Source organism: Protopterus annectens, chromosome 16.part0, assembly GCF_019279795.1.
Source record: "Protopterus annectens isolate FY-2018-M chromosome 16.part0, PAN1.0, whole genome shotgun sequence".
In the NCBI taxonomy this organism is placed as follows: domain Eukaryota; kingdom Metazoa; phylum Chordata; order Ceratodontiformes; family Protopteridae; genus Protopterus; species Protopterus annectens.
Window position 1 is genome coordinate 226,391,088 of NC_056750.1, and position 22,319 is coordinate 226,413,406.

Below are 22,319 nucleotides of genomic sequence, written 5' to 3' on the forward strand. Positions count from 1 at the left end.
TTCTTTACAAAGAGGCCTTAAGTCATTATTTACATATGAGTGCATGTGTGTGTGTCTACAACAATCAGTACAGTTTTTTTTTATATGTTTTGTGTGGTAATTATACTGAGTATGCAACTCAGGCAATAGCAGAAAGATTAGTAATTATAACACGTGTGTCAAATTTACATTCAGGAAGCACTGCTTAGTGTACAGCTAGTGACAGATGATGAAAGGTTTTAAACATATATTTACATTTTTAAGTATCTGGCAGAATTCCGATGAGTTGGGCAACATTACACAATGGGGCATCCCTCATTCATCCATCTGAAATGTTGAAACAATATCAAAAATGAATAGCAAATGCTGATTGCAATGAATACTGACATATAAAGAAATCTGAATGGAACAAACATTAGCCAGCTTTTGAAAAATGCTCATCCTGATCAATGTACAAGGACTTGATAGCTTCACATTTCAGAAATAGTATGCACTTTACAGGACATTATAAAACATCACCGAGCATCTCTCTCTCTCTCTACTGCTCCTCAACTAACTTTAACTTCAACAGTGCAAAGGATCTGCTCTATAGTCAACTGAGCTCATCTTGTTTTTCCTTGTCAGACTCCTTTTATTTTTCCTATCCATCACTTCAGTCCTGTGAACCATCCTGATATACATTAGGTCTGTCATAACACCTCTTAAAACTACAACTTACAAAAGAGGCTAATTAAATGTCTGAACTTGTGTACTAATACATAAAGTCATTTGTTTTGCATTAAGGCAACTCACAAACTAATATCCATGGGTCTATGTACACTCACACACAGACACACACATGCAGTAGTTTGTAAACACCAGACACACACACACACACACACACACACACACACACACACACACACACACACACACACACACACATGTACACACAAGCACACACACGTGCACAAACATTCCAAATATGCACAAAAGATACAGACATGCAAACTAATCCTTATTGGTAGCTAACCATATTAGATATAACAGCACCAAATCAATCTCAGTAATTTAAAATGTTACAGTTAGGTACACCTTCTTAACACTGGACAGCTTTTAGTTGTACCATGATAAATCAAAATAACAGCTCTTCCACCGTTGTAGATACCTTTGCTGATGTTTTTTGAAGTCATACTGAACTGATACAACTGATGAGCATCTGGTAGTGTTTTCTGAAATCATTAGCGTGCTGTCTAGTGTAATTTCATCTCTGAGTTAATTGTCATTCCCTCAGAGACACAGCTGCATCCTATATATTACAATAAAAATGCAATCACAACTTTTCTGACATTGTTCATTCGTGGATAGCACCTCCAGCTGTAAATGTATAACATTTTTTTTGCTTTTCATTGTGCATTTCCTTGCAATTTGTGCAACATGGAGGTGGACAGTAGAGAGTAGAATGACTAAGTGGGAGGATGGCCTAATGGTTAAGGCGTTTTCCTTACAAACACAAAGTGCAGGGTTTAAGTCCCACAAGGGATAATTGACTAAGCTTGTAAGGGCAGTTCGCTTAGTACTAATCTATGAACTGGGATGAGTATACATGCTGTTAGGAAGCTGACTGTGATGGCATGGCAGCTAGTATAAGAATTAGTATACATAATTTTTACACAGCAGTACCACATATGTTGGTATTAGCATAGCTCATGGGTAGTGAACACCATGTGTGTGCACTGTGCAATGTTACCAGTGCACTTCTGCAGGCCTCCTCCCATATAGGTGAACAAATGGCTTATCATGTTAAGTCTTTGTTCACTGTCTGTTTAATCCCTACCTTCCCAAAAAAGTTTTGTTGTCATGATAAAGTATATTTGTATGCCACTAATATCATTACAACACTACAAGGTTAATATATGTAGTATCCACAGTTAGTCATAATTTAGTGGGCATATCTCATTATACAGTATAAGCATATGTCCCTTGTTTATCACCTGTACTGGACATATTTATTTTGTGATCAGCACGTTTGTTATGTAAATGCACAATTTTATTATTGACAAAACTCAAATAGCATCAATGGCCACAAACACAGATGTGCTGTCTTGATAAATAGCTAATACAGTTAATATTCACTTATGTCATACTGCATGTGTGGATGTTTTTTGGCTTAGCCTCCCCCCACATATGTTGTAATCAAACAAACAGTTTAACGACATGCCTGTGTAAGTCATTTTATGCTTTATTTTATCAACATCAGCATAATTAAGAATATGATATTCATTGTTTTTTATTCTCCCATCACTATTCCTTTTCTTTAATGCATTTATATGGTTTATTTTTTGTTTCTTTCTATTTCTGTTACTATTATATGCTGCAACACAGTAATCCACATCTCTCCCATAGTCAATGACTGTGTCGCCTCCCCAGTGGCAGCAATAGCACACCTGCAGAGGTATTTAGCACATCTGAGTCCCAGATGCCTGATAACTAGCACACCTCCTGCATACTTGCACCGCAGGGTGTCAAGTAGCCCTGTCCCAGGGCTGTCATCCATCAGGGGCTGTCAGACCTTGTGAGGTAGATAACAAACAGGAAGTTGGATGCCCACATTAGCCACAAGGAGCCCATGCCCTTGCAACTTGATGAGTTGCATTCCTGCCCAGAGCCAACTCTATCTTCTGAGCTGAGCTAGAATTCAGTGGTGATAGTTCCCAGGTGATGAGTAATCTCCCACTGGGTGTAAAGGGTCTATATTATAACATTGAAGTCTTAAATCTTCAAATGTTATAATATCAAACTCTATGCACCGAATGCTGAAAATAGCGAAGCTGCAGAATATCGAATACTTTACTAGGGAAAGTATTCGGTGGGCCGTTTCTGCAGCTTTGCTATTTCCTTGACTGTGAAGTGAAGGTTATAACCTGGGTTAAGGTGAGTGTGTGAAGAGATCAGGTTAAGGTGAGTGTGTGATAGTTAGGGACCTTAGGGTTAGGGAGCATGTAAGGTGAGTCTGCAATAGGGACCTTTGGGTTAGGGAGCGGGTAAGGTGAGTGTGCGATAGGGACCTTAGGGTTAGGGAACGGGTAAGGTGAGTGTGCGATAGGGACTTTAGAGTTAGGGAGCAGGTAAGGTGAGTGTGTGATAGTTAGGGACCTTAGGGTTAGGAAGCGGGTAAGGTGAGTGTGCAGTAGTTACGGACATTAGGGTTAGGGTTGGGTTAAAGTAAGTGGATAGCTAGTAGTGTATGTATGGTTTAGTGTAGAGTTTTGTGAAGTGCATGTGTGTGGATTATTTATTTTGGTGTGTTTGTGTTGTGTGTATGTTTGTCGGAACAGCGAATTTTTTCCCTGGGGAAAAAATTCACTATTCTGTGTGTTCGATGTTATAGTCTTTCGATCAAAATGGTTCGATATTATAACATTCGAAGTTTTAAGACTTCGATGTTATAATATAGACCCAGGTGTAAACTGGTGGAGGCTGCATCTTTGAACACCCAGTACTATCTCTCAACTGGGTGTTCCACTCCATTTTGTGTTCATGCCCATCCCCTGTTAGTTTAAGAATCCTCTCCTCATCTTTGTATTTTCTCTGTTTGTCTGATATCTCCTTCATCATTGTGCTCCCCCTTCCTCATTCTATTACCCCACACCACGTTAGTCATGTATGTCTCTTCCTGCTACCTAACCCCCAGCACTTACCAACGTCTGCTTTCTTTGGCTTTCTTCCACAACTTTCCCTTCCCTATAAATAACTTTGCCACCTATCATTTTTTTCCTGGTCTGTCTGGAAATCAAACTGATTGTCGAGTACTCCAGAAAACACAAGACAAACTCCAGTATTCTGTTTCAAAGAAACAGACTATCAGAGCTTGTTAAATCTGTTGATTTACTACACTTTTTTACAAAAAGCATTCTAAATCCACAGAAAAACAGTATCATGAATGGAAAAAGAGGGTATTCTTTCCAGATGACACAATGGTGACATCACAACATGGGCAAAAAGTGGACGGGCTATGGGTGGGTTATATGAGGTGGAGGGGACAAGGCCTAAGTCTGATTTTCGCCACAAGGAAAGGTGGCAACCCTACCTATAAAGCAAATAAAAGGCACATGACCCACAAAATACTTCCACCTATACCTCTCATCTTCCCACATATTTGACTAATGTACACATGATTGGGTCCTATTGTATGACATGTTTATCACAAAAAGTGTACTTTACTGACAAATCATTGAGGACCAAAGTCTTAAAATAACCACATTTATTGTTGGATTTGTCCAGAATAATTTTTCTAAGAAGTGAAGAGGTATACTCCTATCCCATGTCTATCTGACTCATTCCTTTTCTATTCACTTTGTGTCCTGCCATCTGAATGCCTCTTATTTTCATTTCTGTCTTATACTCCCATTTGCAACCTTTACTCTGATCAAAAAATAAATAAATACACCACACACAAGCCTAAAATGGACTTATATATATATAAAAGTCTTTCTGTGGTCAAGCATTGCACAATAGGTCACAGAGAACAATGTCAAAGCACATGTATAACCAATGAGAAATGGCACTTCTCATCCTATGCAAAAATGATCATATGCTGTGCATCTTTCCATAAGTCACACAAGGGACTTAAGCATTGCTAAGTGTCACTATTCAGATATGAAATGTGGTAAATTTAACACCTTTTGTCCAACTGCTTCCATAGTTCAGTGGAGGGAGAACTCTGGTTCCATGATGGTTAATGGTACTTTACAATGTTCAGTTTTTGCAGTCTGCAGATGTGTTACAGTTCCCTGAAATGTGTGTTTTCGGACACATCCCATCTGTGTGCTTCTGTGGCACCTCATGCTAATGCACTGGAAGAAAGAGTATCACTAGAACATATATGGGTTCAAATTCCTTATCACCTACCTTTCATTACTTACTGTCAGTCTGCAGATGTTTTACATTTCCCTGAAATGTGAGTTTTCTGACATGTCAGTCTGTCTGCCTCTGTAGCTCACCTTGTTAAGGAAATAAGGATATAATGCATGCACGGCTAAGCTGATGGGTTAATCTCATTCAGGGTTTCATATTTTTATTTTTAATGATACTCTCATTATACTACAGAATCATTGATCAAACTCTGATGTTTTCAGGACTGGTGAAGGTTGGTACATCATCCTATGTTCCTGTATCCCTTCTCTCTAATTTTCACATTGTATTACATTCAAATATTGTCCTAACACATTCTTTATTGTGCTCTGCAGACCTGCTTTGGTGGGCAGATCCCTTTGCACTATTCTGCCCATCACTGTGGTTTCTTTTTCTTTGGTGAAACCTTTATACTCCATCTTTAACCATCCCTGGAATGTTCCTTTCATAAAATATGTCTCTACAAGTATACATTGGTTTAAATTACATTAATACATTTTCAACTTAGTTTTCCATTCAGGGCACACAGATTCACGGTGACTATCTTAGGTGTTCATGTACATTCAGTGTTTACCTCTGTTGCTCATACTTTAATCCAGCCATGAGGTAGTCTAACATGATCTGACATCAGGTCTGTACCATCTTCACAACAAGGAGCTGCTCAGCATGCAAAATGGCTGGGTTCCTATTACGTTATCGAAAGATAATGTAATCGAATGCTCAGAACTTAGAAATGGCTGCATTTCGAAGATCGCATTGTGGGATCACAGTACAGTGAAGATTGGGATATTTGCCCTTTCCTCACTGTAGTGTGATCTTGGAGTTGGAATATATATTTAGCATGGTGTGTGTAGGGGGTGCAGCCCCCCACAATAAAAGTTTCTATATACGGCCGTTTCAAAGTTCTGAGCATTTGATTATGTTATCTTTTGATAACTTAATATGAACCCAAAATGGCCTGCCTGCTTGCATAGGTAATAAGCATTAGAGCTTGTTGTGTGCATACTATAAATAGTGCTGGCTTAGCCATGAATGCAGACATGCCATTTCCGAATACCTGGATTTGCTTTTCATTCATGTGGATCTGACTTTGTGTTATTGTTTTTATTGTTATTTCTATTTTTTTTTATTCATACTTTGTTGACCAGGTTAGTCCTACTAGGTTAATGGCCTCTTTTCAAGAGGGACTTGAGGTAGCATTCATACTATCTAGGGAAACTTTGGCCAGGACACCAGGGAACTTCCTCCACTCTTTATGATAAGTGCCATGGGATCTTTTACATCCACCTCAGCTACCACCATCTCAGGCAGATGGGGCCTCAGTTCTTTTCATCTGAAAAACCAGTTTAAAACATATATTTTCAAACAAATGGCTGCTTAATCATGTTGACTATTAGTGTATTAATGTCAATTGTCTTCAAGTATGAGCCACAAAAGTGCTCAATACAGTAGGGGCTAATCTGAACAAATGATGATAACAACAACAATAATAATTATAATTATAATAGTAATAATAATATAATGATTTAAATAATATGAATTGTTGTGCTTCACTATTAAATACAGAAGGCTTGTAAACAATGCTGAATGCTTTCAAGATACTAGCAGATTAAGGCATTAAAATCTTTAATTGACATCTTATTAATGTAGAAATAATAAACTATAGTTTTCTGAAGATTAGCAAACCAGTAAGTTTTTTGACATCCTGTATGATGAAATCAGATGCAGTAACCTCTTGGCACAATGTTTCTAAATGCAGAACCATGGACTACAAGTCAATAAACCAAATGAAGAAATGAAAGAAGCTGGAATTTGAAATACCCTTCTGGAAAGTAAAAAAAAAAACACGAACATTTTACTTAAAAAAAAAACACTTTATAGCTACTGGGTAATTTAATGGTAGAAACATGCACTAGTTAACAATAAACACTGAAAATAGGTATCAAAACCTATTTCATCTCAACATGCAAAATAAGTTAATTGATTAAGAAAATTATTATTCAAAACATGCAATATGAGTGTGATCAGACATGTACAATTTAAGCTATGGTGTAAAATTATTTTCTAAAGTAAACAAATTTATGCCCGGCATAGGAGGCCAGATTCAGGTAGGACCACTGACAGAGATTACCCCCCCCCCCCTGGTATTTTACAACACACAAGCAGTTCACCGTCTCAGTGTTGAGACTGCTGCAAGCTGATAACAAAAGTATTTGGACAACAGTTTTGCATTCAGAAAAGTACAGGCTGAGTACATGTATAATCATACTTATCTTGCCATTTAAATTAGTTTTATGTGTTTTTGATCTTTACCTGAATGTAAAGCTATTAATTTAAAGTCTGCATTGCTTTTTGGTTTCTCAATGAGCCTACATGTTTTCTCTGCTTGTTGTAGCAAATTGCAACTAGAGGTTATGGTAATTAACCCAGACACCCTCCCTGGTATTTTACATTAGACGAACAGTGCACCATCTCAGTGTTGAGATTGTTGCAAGCTCATAAAAAGCATTTGGACTAAATTTTTTTGCATTCAGACATTTTAAGTACATTTATGGCTACCCTAATCTCACCATTTAAATCAGTTTTGTGTGTTTTATCTTTATCTGAAATTAAAGCTATTAATTTTATGATTTTTTTATAGTCTGCATTTTTTTTTTGTTTGTTTGTTTTTTTGTTTTTATTTCTCTGCTAGACCTAGGTATTTTTTCTCAGTTTGTTGTGGCTAACTGTAATTAGAGACTATGGTAATTAACCCCACCCCCTGGTATATTACATCACAGGAACAGTTCACCATCTCAGTATTGATTGATGCATGCTGATAAAAGCATTTGGTCTACATTTTTAATTCAAAGAAGTACATTTTATGTATGTTTACAATTGTACTTCTCTTACCATTTAAATCAGTTTTGTGTGCTTTTTTTGCTTTTTATCTTAGAACCATTAATTTAAGCTATTTCTATAGTCCATATTGCTATGTGGTTTCTCTACTGAGCCTACGTGTTTTTCTGAGTTTGTTGTAAACTAATTGTAACTACGGCCTGTGGTAATTAATCAAGCACCCCTTGGTGTTTTATATCACAGGAGCAGTCCACCTTCTCGGTGTTGAGACTACTGCAAACTGCTAATAAAAGCATTTGGACTACTTTTTTGCATTCAGAGAAGTACATTTAAGTACATTTATAATTTCATTTATCTTATCATTTAAATCAGTTTTGTGTGTGTTTTGTTCTTTATCTGAAGTTAAAGCTATTAATTTAATCCATTTTATGGTCTGCATTGCTTTTTGGTTTGTCTGCTGGGCCCAAATGCTTTTCTGAATTTGGTTCCCTCCCAGCCTCCCTATTCCTGTTTTGGTTTTATACTTGGAGGCTTTTGAACTGCCTGCCCTTAGTGTATAGCTTGGCCTAGAAGCTCCTCCCAGTCTTAGCCTGTCCACTCATCTAACTGGTCACTGACAAAAAAACCTGGGAAGGCTCTTCCCTTAAACTGCTATTGTACTTTGAAATTACCTTGAAGTGTCTGTGTTCCTCATTGCTGACTTGTCTGCCTTTGAATCATTTTGCAATTACTTGTAAATAGTTGTTAGACTTATTTCTGGTACCATTTTACTTGTGATTAACTAAAGTAAGTTTTAACATTAAGAAGGCTGGAACTGCAATTCTAGTGGGAGTAGAAAGATAGCCTGGCCTGTCTGTGATGGGAAGCACACAAGGAGGCTTAAAGTGAAAATTACTTGCTGTAGCTAGTTATTTGATTTGTTTCTGATACCTTTTCACTTTTGGCTAACTAAAGTGTGTTTTTAAATTAAGAAGGCTGGGACTATAATTCTAGTGGGAGTAAAAAGATAGCCTGGTCTGTCCAAGCTGGGAAACACACAAAGGAGCTTAAAAAGACAATTACTTGTTGCGGTTATTTGGTACCTTAAACTTTGGCCAACCAAAGTTGTTTTTACATTAAGACGACTAGAACTATTATTTTAGTAGCAATAGTAAAGTTGTCTGGTCAGTCTGGTTTGGGAAAAGCACAGGGAGGCTTAAAGTGAGATTGTTTCATCAGCCAAAGGACTTTTTAGGGACTTAGTTGTGTGTTAATCTGTGCTTGAGGGCTACTTTTGCTGTGCTTTTACATTAAGTAGTTCCAGGATAATCCAACTTGTGGCAGAAGGTGTTTACCTGGTCTCTCTGAGTTGAAAGGTACTCTAGGGAGCTTAAAGTGTAGTTGTTTATTGGCCAGAGGGCACAGGAGTTGCTTTTTAGCTTTTTCTGTCTGCTATAACTTAGGCACATTTTTGCGGAACTGTTCATCACTCAGTGGTGGTTGGCATTACCCTATATAGTACCAAACCTATAAAGCTAGTACTTAGGTCTTTAACCCATAACACATAAAGGGTTTGCATGGAACTAAACTTAGGGCCACTAGATAGTGTCATATAACACCAAGATCATTGTTTCTAACATCTACCCTTCACTATAGACACCACTCAGGTGAACACTATAAAACCATCCTAAACCACAATAGCCAAACCCTAAGCCTAACAACATGGACTTGCAATTTCTTGATGTCTCTGTGGCCAGATTGGTAGATGTGGGTATCCTGATACAATGTAACAAATTGTCTCATGCACATAGGCAACCTTTAAATCCTTAAATAAACTAATACAATATGGGAGAGATGTATGTATACAACTTCCTTGGAGGCAAAAATCTTGCTTACAAACAGGGTTGTCAAAAACACACTCACTACAACCTTCAAACATACCACTCACCACACACATAAATCTTATGCTGAGCCACCCAAAAGAAACCTCTCCAAACCTCAAAGACCTCCTAAGCCATCAAACTGCAACACCTACCCTCAGCAATCACCAAAGCACACAGCAAAAGCAGCACCTAATGCTGCACATAAGCCTGCACCCAATTATTTCCAAGAACAAAGCCAATAAGGCAAGCAAACACTTTACCTAGTACTCTTGTCGTAGGTGAAAATATTGTATGACACACGGATACTCCTCTCATGAGATGGACAAGGAGAAGATAACGGTTAATTGCCTATCTGGAGTTAGGATCTACCACAGATCACTGCACCACAGGTACTGATATGATTATATCATAGCTCATGTGGGTGCAAATGTCCTGAGGCATACATTAATGAATTATGTAAAAAAAGACTTTATGGATCTCTGTGAATATATGTTACAGATGGGTACGTGCCTTGCACTGAGCAGCTTTATACCTTCCCCAAGGATAATACTACAGCATGAACAGAAAATGATTGAGTTTAATAAGTGGCTTAGTTTCTAGTGCCACTCCCACTGATAAAAATTCACAAAAATTCACATGATAAAAATTCACAAAAATCCACATGGCTTCACATATTATTTTGTTTACATAATTCTACCACACAAAGATTTTTATTCAGGGAACAACTATTATATACTATTTTATTTTATTTTCTTGTCATTTTTTAGGATCCCTGTATATTGTGTACACAGTTAATAATATGATAATATCATTATTCAAATATTATTTAATTAGAACATTATTATTTTTAAAAAAGTTTTTAAATATTACTTGTATTTTTAGTATAAGTAACACGAGTATTTTATAAGTTTTACGTGTTTAATAACATGTATATGCTTAACAAAATGTCTCTTTAAATTTTAGTATTTTAACAAGGCACTTTGGTGCCTAATTAACTTTAAAAGGGCTGGTTTATGTGATAATCTTGGTTCTGAAGAAGTCTGAGGGATTCAGATGAAAGCTCTTAACCAGGAATACCATTGATTTTTGGAGTGTATTTTTTTCGTGATAATAAACCTGTGTTTTATCGGCTTTTGAGTTTCCACATTATTGGAAGGGAATTTTGACCAACATCGCCCTATTCGAGCTGAGCATCTCTTAGATATTGGCTAAAACTTAATTAATCCACTTACAGCCTTTTCTAGACAATGTCAAAAGCAAAAAGAAAAAAAAAACTCAAAGCAACCTTAACTCATTCATTCCAATGGAGTTCAGGAAGCTTGCTCTGTAACTTCCAATGGGCGGAGGCTAAGCCTTTTGACAAAAATCAAATCATGCCCTTACATTTCAAACAAATGTTTATATCTCTGGAACCATAGTGGTTATGAAAGATGTACAAATGGCAAACTCTACAGCACAAACTATTTTTACAGTGGTAGTATTCTTTAGGTTTTAGGTCTTAAACTGAATTTTGTAAGTCACAACTATTACATTTGTCATAGTTTGTAAACAACTTACAATATCTCAGCAACCTCTCAAGTTACATACATTGTCAGCAGCATTTTATTTATCTAGCTGAGAGCTTTCATATGAGGCTAAAGAGTTCTATCTGTGTTACTTGGTTGTTGAGATATTTAGAAAAACATTAAAATTATATATATAAAAAATTAATATAATAAAAACAACATTTAATATCTATTTACCTGCACTAGACAGAGGTCAAATATTATTGCACTTGAGTTTACCATTGTGTAAGCTTTAAGATGTAATCTTTTTAAAACCTTATACATAGCACAGTTTTAGAATCATTGATACAAATATGAACAAGCAATATTTGACAACTAGAGATGTCAGTGGGAATTAACTGCAGATGCGCTTGGAGGTGTCACACAGATGTAATGAGTTAAGGTGTTACTGCTCACTGCTAGCAGCCCAAATAAGAAACGCCACACCCTACCAGCTCTCCTCACTTTGCAGAATGTTGACATTTGTGATGTTACTTTGACTTTTTTTAAAGCTGCAGAAAGTACTTCAGCTGTGAAAGGTACAGTGCCTTTAACACATTTAGACCAATAGTAGCACAGAAAGTTGATAAAGGTAAAGTTGTCTCAATCTATGCTATCAGCAAATACAAGTCTAGGATAGTTAAACAGGATGATGCCCTGGAATTCTTCTAAATCCAAATATCCATAGACAAGGTTCTCTAAAATGTACTGGCCAGCTACAGGTCATCCTCTATGACCCATGAAGCTCACAACTCTTACCTAGACCTACTAGAGGCACTCAATATCTTGCCAAGTACCCTCTTCATGAGACCTTAACTACCCTTCCATAAATGGTGAAGCATGCACTGCCTCTAACTTACATCTCGATTTGGTTGGATAGTTTGTTGAACCCAATAGCACAAAAGGCAGAGTTCTTTTTAAGAGATTCATGGCACTTGTTAGAAATTCTAGGAAAACTTGACCTGACATTAGTCAAGAGAAGAAGGAGAATACATACATGATTATTACTTGACAAAAAACTAAACATGAGGGCTGTTCATGAACACAGTATATGTTCTAATGGAGATAGTTCTTGACAGCATTTCCTGGACTTCAACAAGACGATTACAAGCAAACATCTGGGGTGGCAATGGGGCTTCAGAGTAGCACCAGCCTTTGCAAATATAGTAATGGCGGGTAAATGGAGAGCAGACTTATTTGAAAAGTCATCCCTCTTCATAAGGCCAAACTATATTTAAGATATATAGATGATTTGTTCTTTGTTTGGGCAGGTGAGAAGAGTGAATTTCTGGACATGACTAAAGATTTGAACAACACCACCAATTTTTTGTTTTTCAAACATAGTGGCTATATGGACACATAATAATTTTGACCTTAACTTAAGACAAATTTTTAATGGCAAAATGGAGAGTAGTTGCAAAATCAATTTTGCACCAAGGACAGCCCATCCAAATCACAAAAAAAATGTCATTAAGGGTCAGATGATGATTAGATTGTAGATTAACATCCAAGGACACGGTTTTCAATGAGGAACTGTGGAGCATCAAGTTGTAAAGTTAAGGACTAATGTAGCCAAACCTATACTGTCTTCATCAGATCAGGCAGTTGGTCCTCCTACAATTATAGAAAAAATCAAACATTACAATGGAGATTTGAACGAGTTCTGTACAGCTTTTCCACTACCCATTTCGAATGAAATTTGGTGCATCAAGAGCATCATAGAAAAGAATTGGAATATCATTTTAGGCAACAGGGACCTCACAGAAATACTAGGGATTAGACCAAAATTCACATTCAAGATGGTCACAAACATCAAACAAAATTTTGAGGTCACCAATAGGAGGATGGAAAACCAACTAGGGGATAGACAATGTAGATTCATCAGTAACACTTCATTTGTGACTTGAAGCACATAAACAGAACTTTTTGGCCATCAAGACAAAGACAAAAACAACTCACTAGCAAGACAAAACAACTCACTAGTTTTCAAAGGTGATGTTAACACACACTAGAACAAAGGGAGACATTGTGGCCAGGTTTAAAAAAAAAATCAACATGAAAATGTTTTTAAAATATAAATAGGAATTAGAGGCCTTATAGGCTAGCATATTGATCTCTAAAGTTGGAGAACTTAGAAACATTTTGGTAAGAGGACAACTGGACACCTAAGAACAAGTGTGTCTTGCCCACTTAACCTGGTAGACTTCTTTGAGAGGGTCACTATGGCTATGGATGAGGGGAAAATGATGAATACCACCTACCTTGACCTGGCCAAGGTATTTGATACAATACTCCAAGCAGGTATTGTTGACAACCTCTCAGAACTAGGCATAAGTCTCTATATAATTCACTGGCTTGCCAGCTGGCTCACAGATAAGACTGAGGAAGTCAGGATCAGTGAGACCACCTCCACCAAGAGACTGGTCACCAGCAGAGAACTCCAGGGCTCTGTGTTGGGCCTGCTCCAGTTTGGCATATATTTTTCAGAAATCAATCTAAATGTTAAGTGCCTCTGGTTCACCAATTTTGCAAATGACTGTAAATTTGGAGCTGTCGTATCTTCCCCCCATGACACCAACATTCAACAAGAGGTTCTAGCACAAACAAATGACTGTTGCAAAAGTCATGTATTTTAACGCAATCCAAATAAATGCATTACAGTGCCCTTTGGGGAAACATCCACCCAAGGTAATTACATCATTGATAAAATGTTGGTAAGAATTGCCCTGGTGGTTAGGGATCCGGAAACATATGAATGCAGCAATCTGGTATTCAACAAACATTTAGCCAAGATAGTAAGAAAATCATTCTATGATGAGTAACTTATAAGCAAGGGTATGGCATCCAGGTCCAAAGAAGTAATAGTACCAATCTATTTTGCCATTATCAGACCCAAAATTGAGTACAGTGTCCCCTTTGGCATGCTCCATAGCCAGGCACATGCAGTAGTTAGAATATACTCAAAGGTTCCTCACCAGGAAAATTCAGGGTATGAATACCCTGTCCTACACAGATTGCCTTAAGGTCCTATCTCTGTACTCAGTTTCCTACAGTTTACTGAGAAGGGAGAAGTGTCCATGGAACAGGTTCCCCATCCATGCGAAGCAGAGTTCCTCCCTAACCAAATTAAAGTGCAACTTGGACAGTTGAATGGGAAACCAGAAATTCATCCCTGGTTTGGCACCTATATCTCTAATGGACATGGGAAACCTGTAAATTATTCATATCCCAGGCACATGTTTACACTTATCAAGGGTATCAGAACTTGTCAGAGATTTGGGATGCATGGCTAGGCTTAAAAAGGACCTTGAGGTCATTAGCCTAGTAAACACCTATAAACCTATGAACCTATCAATTCCTAAAATATAAGGAGCCCTCAGATCCAGCACTGATCAAACTCTTGCACATCTGCAAGACAAATAACACTGAAACAGTAGATCCAAGGAACTGAACTTTGTCTGCAATATAAATAAAAACAGCTGGAGTGACCAATATATGTCTGAAAATATCCCTGCTCCATACAATTAGCTCCCCATTTATGTAAAGCAGAGATACATATTTCCACTAAGTCACTTTAAAAAAAATAAGATAAAGAGAAAAAAGGTTAAACCCTTTTGGAACAAAAATGCCTGACAGTACTAACTGAGTGTAACATTCTGTGAGTTACAAGGGGCATTCCAGGTATAAGGCATAATTCAAGGGCATCCTGTAAACTCAGGGACAGTTGAGAAGGATTGGGGTGTTTCCATGAGGGGAATGACATGCCTCTGAATGGCCATGTTGATGACTTTAGGACAAAGCTGGGAGGAACATTAGAAGACACTCTTGACTAACGTAAAAAGTTAATAAATTTACAGGTCTAGCATCACAGTAAATTTTCAGAACATTAAGAAGATTGAACATTTAATTTCTGACATTATTGACTGACTGTAATCATCATTCCTCATTGTAGCTAATGTATTTCTGAATCACATTTTCTGTAGTCATGGAAGCAGTTCCTTTAAGCTGCAGCTCTTGGCACCCACACTGGGTTTTTTTATGAATCCCAGGGCAAATGCCCCAGCCTCATGGAAGTGAAAATGAAAGAGCACAAGTCATTCACCAAAGAAAGTAACTGTGTCTAGAGTGCTGCATTCTTGCATTATGGACTACCCAATTTAAGACTTCTAATGTCATGATTTTAGTATCTATGTTCAGTACATAGAAAAAAGCACTTCTCTCTCTCTCTGGAGGTGGATGTTGCAACCATCCAGAAGATAGTGTACAGTTCCAAAAATTCTGACTATGCCATCGAAATCCAACATATCAAAGGAAACGAAAAAAATCACGACGGGAAAAAGACAGACTATGCAATAAAATGTCTGTACTTTAAAAACTTATGTATAGTCCTTTGCTAGTGATTACACATAAGAAACAAGAGCTTTTAAGAAAAAAAAAACATTTACCAGTGCCAGTTTTTGGTTTGTGGGTCATTAGTCATTTTAATTTAGCATTACAAAATAACAGTATACGTTATGTTGATTTGTATATTGAATGCCTTTTCAGTGGAAAGTTTTCTGTGGTGAAGTAAGAAATGTTATAGGGGAAGAAATAAAAATAAGTGGAAAAGTGATATACATACTATTTGACATTGTTGCACTTTTTTCCACTGAGGCCTGTGATATTCTGTTTTAGATTTTATTATAACTGAAAAATAAGCAAAAGGAAGACTCATGGTTAGCAACAAATCACTGTACTTTGGTAATAACATAAATTCTGTGATAGCAGAGCTGTGACATTTCAGTTTCATGTTATAATGGAAAATCAACATATAGCAATTTAAAATGCACATGTAAATCACTTCACTAAGCAGAGCAACATGGTGAATTTCCTGGCTGACAAATTCAGCTCATACTCCACCCTCCATTCCCCTGACCTCCCCCTATGAAATACCTGTCAGCATAACCCCACGTGCAAACTAAGGCCAACAACATAGCATCAGTGGGCCCTGGCAATATCATGGGATGCCTCCTAAATAGCTGCAAACATGACCTATAAAGACCACTTCAGTCACTTTTCAATTATAGCCTCAAAACAAGCTTTGTGCCATGAGAATGGAGGACTGCAATGGTTATCCCATTTCACAAGGGTGCACCATCAACTGACCCCAGAAACTAAAGAGCTATTGGTCAGACTAGTCGAATATGCAAAGCCATGGAATGAATTATCATGGAAATGTTTATCAAAGACATAGGCAAACTTCAGACACTGGACCAGAACCAGTTTGGCTTTGTCAAGGGAAAATCATGGCTGCTAAAATTGGTGGACTTCTTTAAGAAGGTCACCAAGGCAATAGGTGAGAGGAAAATGGTGCATATCAAATTACCTAGACCTGGCTAAGGTGGGCAATACAATACCCCACTCAGGTATATTAGACAAACTTACTAACCTGGGCATAAATCCCTGTATAATTTGCTGGACTGCTAGCTGGCTCAAAAATAGGACCAAGAAAGTCAGGATTGGTGACGCCACCTCCACTAAGAGACCAGTCATTTGTGGGGTGCCTTAGGGCTCCATGCCAGGTCTGCTCCTATTTGGCATTTAGTTCTCAGATCTAAAGGTTAATGACAAATGCCTTTGGCTGACCACATTCACGAATGACTGCGCATTGGGAGCTATCATAGATTCCCTCATGACATGTCTTAGAACTCTATCTTTAAACTCTTTCTCCTATAGGTTACTAAGATGCAGTCTATTCCTGGCATACAAGGCACCCTTGGATCCATCTCTGATGGACCTTTTGCATATCCACAAAATGAAAAGCATCAGAACCACTAGATCCAAGAATTTAAAGTTTTATTTGACATAAATAAGACATGTTGGTGAGATAGACACATGTCTCAAAAGATCCCCATGGTCTAGAATTGGCTTCCGATTTTTGTGAAGCAGAGTCCATCCCTAACCCAATTTAAGCATAACCTTGACCAATGGATGTGAGATCAGAAATTTTCCCCAGGTCTGGCCCCTACATCTTTGACAGAGGCAGATAGTAATGCTGAAACTAACATACCTCCTCAAATAACCTCTAGAAACTTTCTAACATACCTCCTGCTAGTAAACACCCATGCTACACAGGGACACATGTTGGTTGCATTGCATGGTTAAGCTTATAAAGGTCCTGATGGTTGTTTGCCTAGTATATAACTATAAATGTATAAAATCTGACACATTACATTAAAAAAATCACAGAGCAGAAGATTTTAACAACATAGTCCTATTAAACAGGAACTGTGAAGTAATGGCATGATAAAAAATGTAAAATGTTTACAGAATGCAACACTGCATTATTTTACTAAAACAAGACAGGACACAACATGTCAGCAACAGAACATTAATCTGCTGCTGACAAGCTCTTTTCTAAGAAATCTGACGTGGATAGAGAAGAAGAATCCCAACCACAGCTGTGACATTTTATAATGCCCTATGTAGTAACAGAGAAGAAAAAAAAATAAAATATTTTGAAATCTGTAAAATGCAGTGTTTGGCATTTTAACACTTTTGCTCCTTGAACTGTGACATTTTATTTTGGACTTTGTCATGACGGGGAAAAAAAAAGCAGAAGGAAAACACATGATAAACTACAATTATTCTAAGGTAATAAGAGCTATTCTGATAAATTTGAACTTTAACATTTTGTTTTGCATGTTACTGTTATGGAAAAACAGACATGCGGCATTTTAAAGTATGTATGGAAAATGCCAGCTGGCACAGTTATGTAGGAAAAAAATAACAGGACACACACATTGTTAACAAGATAGTGTTATTAAAGTGGAGTTGTGCCATAAAGCAAGATAACAGCATTTTAAATTATCCACAGTAAATAACATTTAGCACTGTACTGTTGAATGCAAAATAAAGATGGGACATACATTGTTAAGAAAATTACAGAACTATACTGTTGACAAGTCTTTTTCTTAGATGCCAAAAGGAGAGAGGGACCTAGATTGAAATGTGACATTATGTATTGCAATTTATAATAACATATTTCTGGCAAGGAGTATTTTAAAATAACTGGAAATAAACATTTGGTGTTAGTGGGCTTTTCTAACTGAAGCTGTGACATGCTGCTTTGCATTTAATCATACTTGGAAAGGAGAAAACCAAGACGGAACATGCGCTGTGAACAATGTAACACCATCCTTCCTTAATAAGTCCTATCACAACTGAACTGTGCTATTTGTTTTGCATGTTATCAAAAAAAAAAAACATACAGAAGTTTAAAATATCTGATGAAGTAGCATTTACTAAAATAAGTCTGGAAGACAACATTTAATTCAGCTGTATTAGTGATTTATTATACTATAGCATTATTGCCTGCTGAACATCCCAATTCTGTGATGCCTTGGGAATATCCAGAGAGAAGCTATGATGTTGTTCAGTGCACATTATAGTAATGGAAAAGTAGCTGACACTGCTTTAAAATGATTATGAAAATCAACATGTGGCATTGTAATACTTTCCCAATAGAAGTGCAATAGCCAAGTTTGCATTTTATCATGAATGGAATGAAAAACAATGGATCATGCATTGTTAGCAACATAAATTTTGTGGTAATAAGGGCTACTGTGAGATACCCAAGTAACAACATTTTGGCTTGCATGGTACCATGATGGGAAGAAAATATACATCATTGAAAAAATGTCTGTCAAAACATTCGAGACTGAAATGTTAAAAAATGACAATAATTAAAAAATGTAGCACAAAATCTGAGCAACATATCATCTTTTCCACTGGGGTTATGTAATTCACCTTTGCATGTCATTGTAACTGGAAAGGAAAACAGCCAACAGACAGTGCTTTAAGATATCTGTGGACAGTGATATATGATACCACACCATTAACAAAGCCATGGAACTGCTTTTAGCAGGACTTATTAAAGCATACTGAAAGAAGAAACTTTCTTTTCCAACATGTTTCCATTTTATCATGAGTAGTACTGTCATGTTTGATCTTGCATGTTATGAAACAGTGGACATGTACTGATAATAACATTATGATTTTCTAAGGTATTAAGAGTTGTTCTGAAATATCTAACTGTATTTCCATGACTAGAAATGTGGTATATGTTGGGACACACAGGTGTCACATTTTGAACTGCACTTCATATTTAAAAACTTAACAAAATGAACAAGCACAGGAATCTGTCTAGTTCCAAACTCACCACTACAAATGTTGAGGAAAAATTAAAACACAGAGAAAGTAGTGGTTATAAAACTTTGTTGATGAACTCAGTCACAATTTTCAAAAATCATGAAACCTGGATAGTGTTTCAAAGCAAAAAACTGGGGCATACTTTGTTAGCATCTTTGTAATAGAACTATGATACAAAGCAATAAACAGCCTTTTAAAATGTCTGTGGAAAACAACATTTATGAATGTATAGTTGAAATTGTAAAAACGTGGCATACATTTTTCAAAATAAGACTACTGCATATTGAAAAGCCCTATTCTAATATGGCTGCTGGGTGGGTAGGAATGTTAGTGAAACTATGGAATTTTGTGTTCCATGATACAGTAAGAGAGAAGAACGTATATTATTGTACATTAATTCTACACAGCAGTATTTGATAATGTTATACTTTCCTCGCTGGGGGATGTGGCATTCTACTTTTCCTTTTATAATGACTGGGGAAAAGAGAGCAGGCAAAAAGACTGTCAGAAATGACTGTCGGCAAGTTGTGTTGGCAGGGATGCCCTTTTTCAGGATAATTTCTCACTCTTTACATTGTTGGGAACATGACGTTTGTATAAATTCTGGGGGGTTGGGGCAGGGTTGCCAGACATCCTATTTGGGCGGGACTGTCCCGAGATCGGCAGCCTGATCCCGAGTCCTGCCCTGCCGGTTTAAATCCTGGCCAGCCTCCGCTTTGTTTGTTTTTTTTTTTTTTTTGATTGTCTCGTATACCTGGCATACAGGCCAATCAAAAATTGCTAAACACGGAGCTTCTTGTGTTCTGCATTAAACATGAGAAGCTCCGTGTTTAGCGATTTTTGATTGGCCCATATGCCGGTATACGGGCCAATCAAAAATCGCTAAACACGGAGCTACTTGTGTTGAATGCGGAACTGCAATGCATTAAACACGAGAAGCTCCGTGTTTAGTGCAGAGCTATTGAGTGAGCTCAATTCTTTAATGTGGAACTCTGTTCCGCATTAAAGACCTTTTTTTTGGTCTTCAGTTGCCGAAGACCTTTTTTTTTTTTTTTTTTTTTTGGTCTTCACTTGCCGTGAGAGACCTTCTTTTTTTTTGTCCCTACCTGGGGTGCTGGAAATCTGGCAACCCTGGGTTGGGGAGGCTTGCCTCCCACCACACACAAAACACATTAAACATTTTTTAAAGCCATTAAATTTTACTGGGAATAAATTTGGGGATTCCAGTCCTCAGCAAGTTCAACTTCATCTAATCATAGGGGAAGCATACTGACTCAGTGTGCTAAAACAAAGCTGCACTATAATGCAGTAAGAATATCACTGCTCAGCACAAAACAGGTTAAAAGGAATACGATGTTCTTCACTGCTATCCTTTTGATTAGCAGACTATAAATGTGGCATTGTTAAGATCCCTGATGGGTTCAGTCTAACTATAAAGTGCAAAACAAAATATCAGAGCTGCAGCTTAAACCTTATTGAAATGTTCACAGATAGGGGATATCCTATGCGACTACTTATGGAAACAAAGAAAGAAATAGTAACTAAAAGGAATTATAGTTTTAAACCTATTTTAAAATTTGGTTTTAACAAAGTTTTGAAGGAGAAAACGAGTAACAGAGGAGAAGCATTTGTTATACCGTTCAATGAAACATCTGGGACTATGGTTAATATTTTAAAGGAAGTATGGATGAATGTGCTTAGTAACAAAGTAGAAGTTTTAGATATTATTAGTTATAGTCCGAACATCACATACAGTCGAGGAAAGAACTTAAAAGATTATTTTGAGAACAACAGCAATAGACAATCATACAACAAATCTAAGATGAGTAAGTGTGGGGCTTGCAAAACATGTAGATTTATTAATGACGGTCCATATGTGATGATACAGAATTACAATAGATCTATGAAATGCCCAGGACATGTGAATTGTAACACAAAAATGGTGGTGTATTTAGCTACTCGTTTATCATGTCCAGCATTTTATGTGGGAAAAACTGTAAGAAATTTGAGAAACCGTATAATGGAACATAATAGGGACATTAAAAACAAAAGATCTACTAACTCTTTATATGTACACAGTACTAAATGTGAGGATTTTAAAAGATTTATATTTTTTGTAATAGACAGGATTCCATACAATGTTAATAAGGGGGGAGACGTCAACAATTTATTAGAAGCAAAAGAATGCCTATGGCAACTTAGACTTAATGCTAGTAGTATGCCAGGAATTAATGAACATGTCTCCATCTCCAGTATTTTAAAATATAAATCTTATTTAATTTAAAGGGATTCTACATATAAACATTTTTAACAAAATGGAGAAAGATTGTTATACAAATACATATATATTTTTAATATATTTTAATATATTTATATATATTTATATAAAAAATACATTTTACATTTTATATTTATATTTATATTTATATTTAAACTATATTTTATATTTTACATTTTATATTTATATAGTAATATACACAACACATTTATATACATTTTATATATATATATATATATATATATATATTTTTTTAGTATAGGTACAATGAGGCGTTGAGTTTGTTGTGATAACAATTTTGTCTATGTGTCAAGTGTTAAGCAAGAATGGATTTGAAGTACAATTTTAAACAACTTGTATTTTAAACAGTTTGTATTTAATTGACCACATTCTCATTAATATGTATTAAATAAAAGTGGCTGATTTGTTGATTTTGAATTAGATAGATTATATTAAGGAAGTGCATTAAAAGGAAGTTACTCTGATGAAACCCACTGATGAGATGGGTGAAAGCGCTTAGTGTTTTGGAATCATTACGTTTTGTAACTTGCTTAAGTTTTAAGTTTTCAGTTATATTAATAAACGGTCGTACCAGACAAGTCGACTGCCTTGGTTTCTTCATAGTTTTATTCGTTGTTTGTTCGTTATTTATTACTGCAGCTTAAACCCCCCATCAACAACCCACCCATGCTTCAGGCGTTTTCATATAGGACGTACCAGCATGCAACAGACGTG

The 22,319-nt window shown here is 36.6% G+C and overlaps 1 protein-coding gene across 3 annotated transcripts in view; it reads right to left on the bottom strand.

The window, feature by feature from the left end:
- The window catches only part of LOC122791074 (proto-oncogene Mas-like), a 158,129-nt gene that overhangs the window by 23,646 nt on the left and 112,164 nt on the right, over window positions 1-22,319 (bottom strand). The window contains exon 2 of one of the 3 annotated variants that reach the window (XM_044058852.1): window positions 15,738-15,802. The exons of the other annotated variants lie outside the window; for them this stretch is intronic. The gene's annotated coding sequence lies outside the window, so the exon portion shown is untranslated. The remainder of the gene's footprint in view (window positions 1-15,737; window positions 15,803-22,319) is intronic. 3 annotated transcript variants of the gene reach the window in all.